An 11191-nucleotide genomic window follows, 5' to 3' on the forward strand; every position below is an offset into this window, starting at 1 on the left:
CCGATAAACACCCAACCCGCTCTATCTCCTGAGCCACAGCCGCCCCATGTCCGTACTATCCATACTGACATATTAATCATATGTTTTAACGTTAATATTTCTATAAACGATCTAAGCAGCTAAAGCAGGCGACCCCGCGGGGTTTAAGAGGTTTTATACATCCAAAGAACTTCTATAAAAACCAGACCAGGCGTTAAATTAAGGCAGGCCTTTATTTGTCAAAATGTGTTCCCACACCAGGCCAGTAAATGGGATAGGCGGCTATTTGGGACTCGGCTATTGAAGTTTTACATAGGCCTAAGTTTTTATTTATTTTTTATTTATTTAACCTTTTTTTACCCTGGGGAAAAAAACCCAGTCTGATTAACTCTGCCAATTTTTCAGAGAAGCATGGATTATCTCTTCCGCTAATCTTGAGTTTCTTCATAGGGGAATGTTTATCACAAATAGATATAAAAACTGTTTTAAAATGCTCAAAGGCAATGTCAATATCAGGATGGTACACATCATACAGGATGGGTTGTACATCAAAATGCTTAAAAACCCTCTTGTAAATAAAACGAGGTTTAATTTTTGGTGGTTTAGCATTTCTCACACAGGCAATTACACAGTGATCACTGACATCATTACAAAATACCCCAACACAATTATATTTATGTGGAATATTTACTAAAATCTAGTCTAGTAAAGTTGTCATACCAGGAGTACGGGAATTTAGTCTTGTTGGAACATTTATCAGTTGTGTAAGATTCAGAGAGTCCTTAAAAGTGTCTGATACTGATGTGAGCCAGTCCCAGTTCAAATCCCCCATTAGATTAAGTTCAGAGTCACACAGTTTGTGCAGTACATCGGAGAGTGAGGTAAGGGCATCACTCAAGGCGGAGGGCTGCCTGTAACAGCCCACTACAGTAAAACTGCATCTGTTTTTGGTGACGGACAGCATCAAAGAGCTTTTGTACTTTGATTTCACAAAAATTGCAACACCTCCTTTGCCTAAACGATCAGTTCTAAAAAACATATACCCATCATTTGTAACCAGTTTATTAGGGATAGATTAACATTTAAATGCAGAAACCCAAGACCTGCTCTATTTTTAAAATCCATGGGGGTTTGCAATAGCTGTACCGGATCTAGTGGTCCAGGATTTGGATCATTTCTCTCAGACTTAAGTTTGCTCTGTGTGACATCCCCAACTCTTTCAGCTGCTGGGATGTCTATCTCTTTGTGTTCTATGTTGCAGATGCCAGTAGGTGTGGTTAAGATCATCAGTTATTGGAGCCACCTGGGCCCGGTGTTCTCAGCATAAGAGCGTGTCTCATGTTCTGCACTTGGGGCTAGAGAGGAGGGAAACCCTGTTCCCTATGTGCCTCATTATTTTTTGTTTCTTTCACCATACAACACCACTCACTATTCCTTCAAGCATGCATACCTGCTTACGTGACTGACTTACTGATTATCACACTTCGGATGATTATTTGAACATTCAGTTGTGTCTGTCTGTGCAAAAATAAAAGTAATGGTACCTTTACTGTAGTTTTGTGTCATAGTAATATTCTTTTTTATTGCGGTTTTGAGCCAGCTGTGACAAAATGGGGGCTCGTCCAATTTGGATTCCTGCTGGCATTGTTTGTTGTGTATTTAGCCTAATTGATTCTCTTTGTGCTTGAGCTGTCCAGGTGCAGTTGACTGTGGGGGTTTCCCTGGCAGTCTGAGTGCCCTGACCAATCTGTGAGGGGGGGTTGGGATGTATCTCATCTGGGGGATGAATTTTTGTGGGATTCCCTGATTAACTTGCATATTTTGTTTTGCGCCTTGTTTTGATGTAGCCTAATTGAGGTCATGGGAAAACTCCTAGAGCGGAGTGTCCTTGGTGGAGTTGTGAAGAGGAAATCCTGTTTGCCCAGCGGAAGGTAAGTGTTGGCATGCTGGTGTGTAATGATGTTGGCGCTATTTCCCCTGTTAGGCATAAGAGCGTTGCTCCTTTGAGTTCCGCTGATTTGTTTTTGTAGTGTTGTGGTGAACACGGTTGGAGACCTAGGTCTCGGGAGCATGTCCGTGGCGGTGGAGAAGTTGCCAGTGGCTGGTCGCTATCACGCTAGCGGTCTATAGTGCATAAATATCCACCGCAATTAATCACATGAAGAATAGGGGTAAGTTACTTTAGTGTGTGGTTAAGCAGATAGAGGGGATGCTCCTTTTTTGCATTTATTTGCAACCAGTGTGTTGATTACTGTATGTTTCGTTGGTCCAGGTTTGTAAAATGGCTGGTATGTGTGGTGGTGTTTTGTTTTTTTTGGAGATTCCAGAGGGTTTCCTAGATGGCTGCACAAAAAAGCAGTTGTTGAGAATTGCTGACCCACAATAAGATTGAGATCCGTGACAAAGGGCTCAAGGATACTGTTAAGTCTGTGTTGAAGGCTAACGTATGAAATGGAGGTGTTGCCAGCTGATAAGGGTACTATGAGATTGTCTTTGCCAGATAGTCAAAGTGCTGGTTTATCCTTTAGAGAGCAGAGGGAATTGTTGCAGATGGCGCATGAAAAAATTAAGTGACACACAGAGAAGGCCAGAATTAGTTTGGAGCATGAAAAATTAAGCCTGATTAGAGAGGGTAGGTTAAGCATGGAAGCTAGTCAGCAGCTAGGTGAAGTTGGTCCTACTTTAGGTGCATGTTCTTCACAATTTGATTTAGGGACTAGTTTGCGGCTGCTTCCGAAATTTAATGAGACCCTGAGAAATCTTTCTGTTTGAGAGGTTAGCTGACGCTAGGGACTGGCATGATGGGGACCGCACATTTATGTTGCAATGTGTTTTGACCGGTAGGGCTCAGGAAGCAATTTCAGCTTTATCTGTGGTAGATAGCTTGAGTTATGCATCTGTGAAAACTGCTGTTCTGAAGGAGATGGTCTCTGAAGCTTATCGCCAGTGGTTTTGGAGGAGTAGGAGGGAGGATAAACAGTCCCATCTTGAGTTTTCGCGTGATTTGCTGAATCGTTGGTATACAGCTTCTGATGTGAAGACTTTTGATGATTTGTGTAATCTTATTGTTTTGGAACAGTTAAAGAATGCAGTTCCTGACTGTATTTCCACACATTTAACTGAGCAACAGTTAGAAACAGTGGGTGAGGCAGCTGCTTTAGCAGATCAGTATACATACTGATAAAAGTGATTTGGGAAATGTGCGTGGCTATTCCAGTAACTATAGGGACAGTGCTGTTGGTTGTGGCTTGACTGCAGCTTCATACAAGCCTGAAGTTGAAGTGAAGGGGACACATTTGCGTGACTTGGAGAAATCTGATCGTGAGAGTATTATAGAAGAACCAGGTGTGAACTTGTCTGATTTTCCATTCTGTTTCACATGCAGAGCTGTTAGCAGAGCAGTGGTTGGATCCCTCCCTTAAAAATTTGTTGGAGACAGCAGTTCCGGTTGCTGAAGGGAACGACAAGGAACATGGCTACTTCGTGGACAATGGTCTGCTGGTGAGAAATTGGGTGCCCTGTAATGAGATTGGTCTGGGAAGTCCAGTGTTCCAAATTGTAGTCGCAACTTGGTTTTTCAACTGTCCCATGATCAGTAAGGGCATATGGGGGTTGGGAAAACTTATGACCGTATTTTACAGTATTTCTTTTGGCCTCGGCTGAAAAAGGATGTGTCGGAGTACATGAGAACATGCCACACATGTCAAATGACTGGCAAGCCAAATCAGGATATTACACCTGTCCATTTGCACCCAATATCTGCCATTGGTGAACCATTTAAACACATAATCATTGACTGTGTAGGACCTCTGCCTCCTTCTATGTCTGGTATGTAGTATCTTTTGACTGTCATGTGCCAAGCTACCAGATATCCAGCTGCATACCCTCTGCGGTCAATAACTACCAGGTCTGTTAAAGCACTCTCCCAGTTCATCTCAGATTTTGGCATCCCTAGGGTGATTCAAAGTGATCAAGGCTCTAATTTTTCCTCCCATATGTTTGCGCAGATATTAAAACAACTTCGTGTAAAACACTGTCAGTCTGCCTGTCATGCACAGTCAAGGGGCACTGGAGCGTTTTCACCAGACGCTAAAGTCACTGCTGCCTGCCTTTTGTACAGAGCTAGGCAAGGATTGGGAGGAGGGTTTGCCATGGTTAATGTTGGCAGCCAGGGAGGTGACACAGGAGAGCACTGGGTTTAGCCCCAATGACTTGGTGTTTGCACATTCTGTATGTGGTCCACTGGCAGTATTGAGGGACAATTTTAAGAGTAGTGCTTCCCCCCCCCCCCCCCCCCCCCAAAAACCTGATTGATTATGTCAATGGTTTTAGGCAAAGACTGTATGTTGCAGGAGAGTTCGCAAAGGGGAAACTGGCAAAGGCTCAAGAGAAAATGAAACGTGTTTACGCTAGACAGGCTGAGCGGCGTGAGTTTAATCCAGGTGATCAAGTGCTAGCCTTTTTGCTGATTGTTGGATCACCTCAGGCCAGGTTCACGGGTCCGGACACAGTGCTGCAGCAGACTTCGGTTGAGAACTTAATTTCTACTCCGGAACGGAGGAAGAAAACAGTGTTGTCATCAACTTGTTAAAGCCGTTTTATTCTCATGTGGTTACGCCAGGTGTAACTAAGGTATGTACCTTGGAGAGTGTTAAGCCTGTTGCTGTTGCACACTGTAACACTGTGGTGGATTTTTCTGGTCAGTCACTGGTAGATGAGAATGAAGATTCACACATTTTTGATGAAGTGATGTATGGTTGTCTAAAGAACACAGACTCTTAAAGACTTGGATAGGTTTTTGAGTCATTTGGATGAAGCAAAGTGTGTTGAGTTGGCAGGGCTAATTCAGTTTTCCAAGTTTGTTTGGCAACACACCTTCACAAACTCATCTGCTGGAACGCGGTAGGAGATGCAAAACCAATCAAACAGCGTTTCTACAGTGTCCACAGAAAAGCGCAGAATCCTAGATGCTGAGGTCAAGTACATGCTAGAGAACAACATTGCTGAACCATCTTCTTGCTGGGCTTCGCCGTGCTTGCTAGTACCTTAATCAGATAATAAACCTAGATTTTGCTCGGATTTTCGAAAAGTTAAGTGTCACGAAGCCGGATGCATTCCCGCTGCATGATTGCATCAACCAGGTTGGCGCTGCGAAATTTGTAAAGTAAATTTGATCTGCTTAAAGGTTATTGGCAAGTCGCGCTATCCAAGAGGGCACAAGAAATTTCAGCATTTGTAACACCGTCTGGCCAGTTTTCCTATAAAACTATGCCTTTTGGCTTGCATAACACGCCAGCAACTTTTCAGTGATTAATGTATATGGTGGTTGGTGATTTAAAAGGTTGCTCTGTTTATTTGGATGATGTAGTGGACTACAGACACTTGGGACGTGCATGTTTTGTGCATTCGTGCTTTGTTTGAACATTTGCCAGATTAACAGTCGTGCAGTAGCCAAATTGTGATTTTGCTCGTGCCAGTATAACTTATCTAGGACATGTGGTGGGCCAGGTGCAGGTAGTAAAGGCAAAAGTGCAGGCGGTAGAGCAGTTTCCTCCTCCAACAACTAAAAAAGAACTAATGAGGTTCTTGGGGATGCTGGGCTACTACTGCAGTTTTTGCAAGAACTTTTCTTCTGTTGTTGCTCCCCTCACTGATTTGTTGAAGGCAAATGTAAAATATGGTAAGCTGTCTGTAAGCAGGCTTTTCAGAACGCCAAAGAACTTCGCTGTAGTGCTCCAGTGTGTGCCACTCCCTGTGTTGAAGCCGTTCAGTCTGCAGGTGAATCCAGTCACGTGGGGGCAGGTGCAGTATTGATGCAGTCTGACAGTCGGGGTGTGGACGGCACACTAAGGATTGAGATGTGTCATTTAATGCAGTAAAATTGTATACAAATTTCAAATTTTACAGGTATATGATTAACTCTGAATGCGATTGCTCTTTGTACAATTCAGCTTGCTGGCATAAGTCAATTTCTACATGGCATGTACAAAAATGTGTTAATGACGTTTTGGCAAGAGGTGATAAGTTGTGTAGATCTAGGCCTACCTTTTGTCCATTTAATCCCATTAAACCAGGATGGAATAACACTAACAATAAGCATAGTAGAGACAACATGTTGGTCAGGAGAGTGTATCCTACCACAGTTTCAAGAGTGTGCAGGAGATTGCGTGTGGCCCCCCCACTGACCATAAGGGGGGGGGGCCACTGTATAATAAATACATTCAATCATTTACCTCATGCTTTTATCCAAAGTTACTTACAATAGCTATATATGTTAAAGGTGGCACGCCTCTGGAACAACCTATGAGTTAAGTGTCTTGCTCAGGGACACATTGACATTGATGTGTTACAGTTGAAATTGAACGCAGGTCTCTCACACTAAAGGCATGTGTCTTGCACATGGTTGCTCCACAACCATTAAGTATACTCATTACTGTATGTAGACTTATTTAGCAAGTTTAGCTTTTGGCTGTAGTTCATCTAAAATCTTACTCTACTTGTTATTCACAGATGTGGTAATTAAAATAAAAAATTATGTGCACTCCCTGCACTCACTCTCTCAAACCTTTACCTCTGGTCTCTCACTGCAAACACCCTGGCTTTCCCCGCCTCTCTCTCCCTGAGTTTCTCCATAAGCAGTAGGTTACGTTTTATAAAGTCGCAGAAAAGACAAAGAACTCATAAATTTTCTGGATGTTTCCACCCGTGATCCTTTTTCAGGGCAGCAGGTGCGCCGCATGGCAGCTTGTTAATTACGTAGCCTATCAATGTCGTCGTCCATCCCAGTGATTGATTGTTGACATCGTCCAATGCCAGAGTGTGATGTGTGTGTGAGTTCGGTAAATTAAATGGAGTTTGGTACAAACTGCATTAGTTTAAAGGCCCGACCAGAATCTCAGGGCTAGTTGGTGAACTTATTTACCTGGCGAGATAACTAACGGCTAACATGCTAATCAGTTTGGCTAGTGCTAAGTAGGGATGGGGATCGAGACACTGTTCCAAAATTTCTCAAAACCCGAAAATCCATAAGGTCCGAGCTTATCAATACTGCTATCGAGACTAGTGGGTCCTATAATGTAACTTTATGTCTCAAGCCATCATCTTGAGACGTGATGGATAAGAAAGCTAATGTTTCTAATGAATGCACCGAAACGGAGTATTAAACGGCTCAGGACTGTTTATCATCAGGCTGCAGCCTCTGCTGTACTTTGTCGCTCCTCCACACACACACACAGCGGCCAGCAGAGCGAGATGCTGTTACGGTGGAGACGGTGAAGTTAAGTTCGCTCCAAACTACTAGAGTTGTCGACACCTACGCTTGCTAGGCCTACTGTAAGTATAATAAAACCTCCCAGAGTAAAAAAGACAATACTTTATCAATACACCTGTCTGTAAGGTAAATCATCTCTGTCCTCAGTCTGTCATCCTGTAGGCTATGTTATTTCTTAGCACAGCTAATTTTAACTTGACAATTAGCCATATGTTAAATACAAACTAACTAGAAAGCTGTCTATCTGTAGCCTTAAAATTTGGCACATTGTTATAAACTCAGCTGCTGGCTGGCTGAGACCAACCAGCCGCTCCTCCTTCTACCAGGTAACTTTACCTGCAGGCAGTGAATAACAGCAGAGGGGAGGAGGAATGATACAGACGTTTTTATTCTTTCTAAACATCACTCAGTATTATGATGTAAACATTAATGTTGCTGCTCTAGAAACAGCATTTAGTTGTATTTAAAATAACCAGGCAGTTAATATGCACACTTGAATATATGTTTATTTATTGCAAGTCAGATGTCATCTCAATATATAACTGTGTGTGTATATGTATAACACATTGAATATTTTCCTCATACCATGCAGTCCTACCTCATGCCCGTTGGGTCTGGTCTTACCAAATAACCATCACCAAATAAAGTATCGATAGCGGTATTGTTAAAGAAACGGCTCGTTAAGCAGTCTCAATAAGGGTATCAATAAAAAATTTATGATCCCCCATCCCTAGTGCTAAGTGTGTGTAAAGGCATGAAGGTGTTTAAGGAGGACAATGTCTGGCTGCTCTGCTACCTTACCCCCTCCATTTACACCGACACACACGGATCTGGATATGAAAGTTTCTATCTCGGTTCAGTTCCCAGATGAGATGCTGCCGAGCGTTTAGCTGCTCAACATGATCGTCATCGACTCCACACAGGTAACAGCTGATCAGGACTCACCTCTGCAGAACCTTTAGTCTGGTTCTGATCCAGGTTGTGTTCAGTAAGCAGGTCTCTCTGTGTTGCATCTGCAGCAGCTGATGTGTCACATGATGATGGAGAGCCTGGTGATGTTCAGGAAGAACTCTGTGCTCAACATCCTCAGTGAGACACTCTCAGAGGACACCTGTCCTCTCGTCACCTTCTTCTTCATCTGTCCACTTGTCTTTGCAACGTCTTCTTCGTGTGTCCATAGTCTAGTCTCTAGACTGGGAGACCTTCAAGCAGCACAGCATCTGGCAGCTGTCCCTGACTCTCAGCATCTCCCCTGGAGACCATCATCACCGTCCTGCAGCACCTTAAATATAAAGGGGAGTGGTGTCGAGGAAAGGTTCCCTGTCCTCCAGTCTGATCAGTCCTCTTACTCCTTTGTCTTTGTGTTCCTAGAACACCCGGAGGCCTTGTCCTGTCTGCTGCTGCTCCGCAGAGAGAAGTACAACAGGAACACACCTGGACACTCGTCTTAGAGACTCCTGGGTCCCCGTTAACGTCTCTGTCTGTGTGTCCCAGGCCCAGTGAGGAGATGGTGAAGATGTCCCTTTTACCCCGATAACCAGTTCACCACCAGCATCCTGGGACACTGGGCGTCCAATCATGACAACACGCTGGGAGAACGCATCAAGGCCCAGCTGATCAAGAACAACAACCAGCCCTCCAAGAAACAGAGGTGAGGACAGTCAAGTGAGGACAGACTGGGACAGGTGAAGACAAACGGATGAGGACAGACTGGGACAGAGGTGAGGACAGTCCCTGGGTACCTGTTTAACAGCGGTTGTGTCTCCGTCCTCAATCTTCACAGTTCCAGCAGTAAACTGGCTCAGCTCACCCTGGAACAGATCCTGGAGCTCATGGACAACCTGAGGCTGAGCCTGAGAAACACAAAGAACCGCTGTCAGTACACACACAGGCTTATTGATTGCTTCAGGAGGGATTGATAACTGATAGCTGATTGACTGTGTGTGTCTCTGCCAGTCTTTACTCAGACCCCGATCCTTTTGTTCTGCAGCAGCACGTTCAGGCCAGCTGTGACGAGGTCCACAAGATGAGGTGCGCACGCACTCACACACACTTGACGGGTGACATCACTGCGGCGGCTGATGATATCACTTCCTCCTCCTGCAGGTTCAGCAACCTGTTCGAACGGGCGGAGGAGTACGAGGATTCCCAGACCAAGCCTCCCAAGTCCCGCTGCAAGGCTCCTCGCCTCCACCCAACAACGAGGAGGAGAGCGCCTCAGCACGTAGCCCCACCTGCTCCTCTGTGTGAGGACACCTGAATCTACGTCTCGTTCTTTGATTGGTCCATTTCAAAACCACATGAAAATTTGATATTTAATGTGTCTGATTTGTGAAACCAGGAAGCAGTGTTGTGTCTTCACCAAGAAGGAACCTCCAGGTTTGAAAAGTGAAGCCTCAAACCTGCATTCTCTCTAACAGCCAGCACTGGGCGACTTCACTGGATCGTATAGAAGTCTATGAGAAAATGTGGCTGCTGATTTTATTACCTCAGTTAACACTTTCCTAATGAGTTTATGGTCTCAGTCACTAGTTTCAAGTGTTTTTCAACACAGCATGATGTTCATTTAGTAAATTATGGTCCCATTTAGAGGAAAATAGACCAGAAAGCAGGGGAGGCTTTAGGGCGGGGCTACCTTGTGATTGACAAGTCGCTATGTGTGACCCAAATATGGTACCCCATGGATGTTCAGTTTGTGTTCAGGACGGAGCTGAACGCCTCTTTTCTCTCAGCTGGACAGGTAGGCTGGAATAAAATACAGCTGCTCCTTACTTTCTATAAATTGAACTAAAAGACATTCCGTTAGCTTCCTGCTCAGCTTCCAGTCTGGAGGGGAGATGTTTGTTAACCTGCTTCACTTCTCCAGCCGTTTGGGAACAGACTCTTGTTGGTCTGGAGAAGCTGAGAAGCATTTATTACCTGACACACTGACACCGTACTTTTACTGCCAGAATATTTTCCTCCTCTGAGATTCCAAGTCACTTTCTGTCACTTGGACAATCAAACACTCCTGATTAAAGGAGCTGCTCTGATAACCGCACGTGTCAGGTAGACATCCTGCAGGGTTTCCGTGGGGTCTTAAAAAGTCTTAAATTCGCTGAAGTTTGTGTTCTAGGTCTTAAATAGTTTTAAATGGGTATTTATTTTCCAACGTCCATGTAACGCTCGACAGTTAAATTAAAAAGAGGACGGTGTTGACTACGCAGGAGCTGAGGTTAGTAACGTTAAAGCAGCTTGTTAATTAGTAGCTCATCAATGTCCTCGTCCATCCCAGTGTTTCATTGTTGACATCGTCCGATGCCAATTTTGTAGACCTCACTCTCACCCTAATTTGAATACAATGATTTACTCTGCAAGTAATTTTGTGACTTCATTTCCTTTGTCCGTTTCTTTTTTTAAGTAGTGATATAGGTCTTAAATTTTATTCATAATGGTCTTAAATTTGACCAGGTGAAAGATTTGCAGTGTGGGACTTATTTTAAACAATCTTGATTAGCTATCTTTATTTGCTTATGATTGCATAAAACTCCACATTTAAAGCTCCCTTTTATATCATTTAAGTAAAAGTGCTGCTGATGGAATAAAATTAGGCAAATTGATTATCAAAATTGTTTCTGGTTAATTATCTGATCAAGCAGTCAATTACTTTGTCTATTCAGCTTTATGCAAGATGTGCCTTATGTTGTGTCTGAATGTAGAAATGAAGATGTTAAAGGTTTTGATACTAATAAAGAGAACCTGAATAATTCGTATTTTTGAGGACTACTGACTAGTAGTAATTTTGAGTGAGTTTCCATTAGTATTTTTTTGAGTAGATTTCCCTCAGAGTATAAGTTATGCACATTTACATTTAGTGAGTAAAGAATAAGTAGAATTTAATTTTAATAAGCATCAGTGAATCATTGTAATTTAGTAAGCAGAAATTAAATGTTTTTTAAAAAT

The 11191-nt window shown here is 43.3% G+C and overlaps 1 protein-coding gene and 1 pseudogene across 2 annotated transcripts in view; both read left to right on the forward strand.

Annotated features, from left to right (window-relative positions):
* Nucleotides 1–1389: 1389 nt before the first annotated feature.
* LOC123986952 (keratin, type II cytoskeletal 8-like) overlaps nt 1390–11191 on the forward strand; it is a 27854-nt gene continuing 18052 nt past the window's right edge. Inside the window, exons 1-2 of one of the 2 annotated variants that reach the window (XM_046075408.1) lie at nt 1390–1910; nt 3365–3480. The gene's annotated coding sequence lies outside the window, so the exon portion shown is untranslated. Of the gene's footprint in view, nt 1911–2573; nt 3481–11191 lie in introns of those variants that run through there. The other variant, XM_046075409.1, reaches the window with a different exon arrangement.
* Nucleotides 6634–9472, forward strand: LOC123986955 (annotated as a pseudogene).

This window comes from Micropterus dolomieu, linkage group LG18 (genome assembly GCF_021292245.1).
Source record: "Micropterus dolomieu isolate WLL.071019.BEF.003 ecotype Adirondacks linkage group LG18, ASM2129224v1, whole genome shotgun sequence".
NCBI classification, from domain to species: Eukaryota; Metazoa; Chordata; class Actinopteri; order Centrarchiformes; family Centrarchidae; genus Micropterus; species Micropterus dolomieu.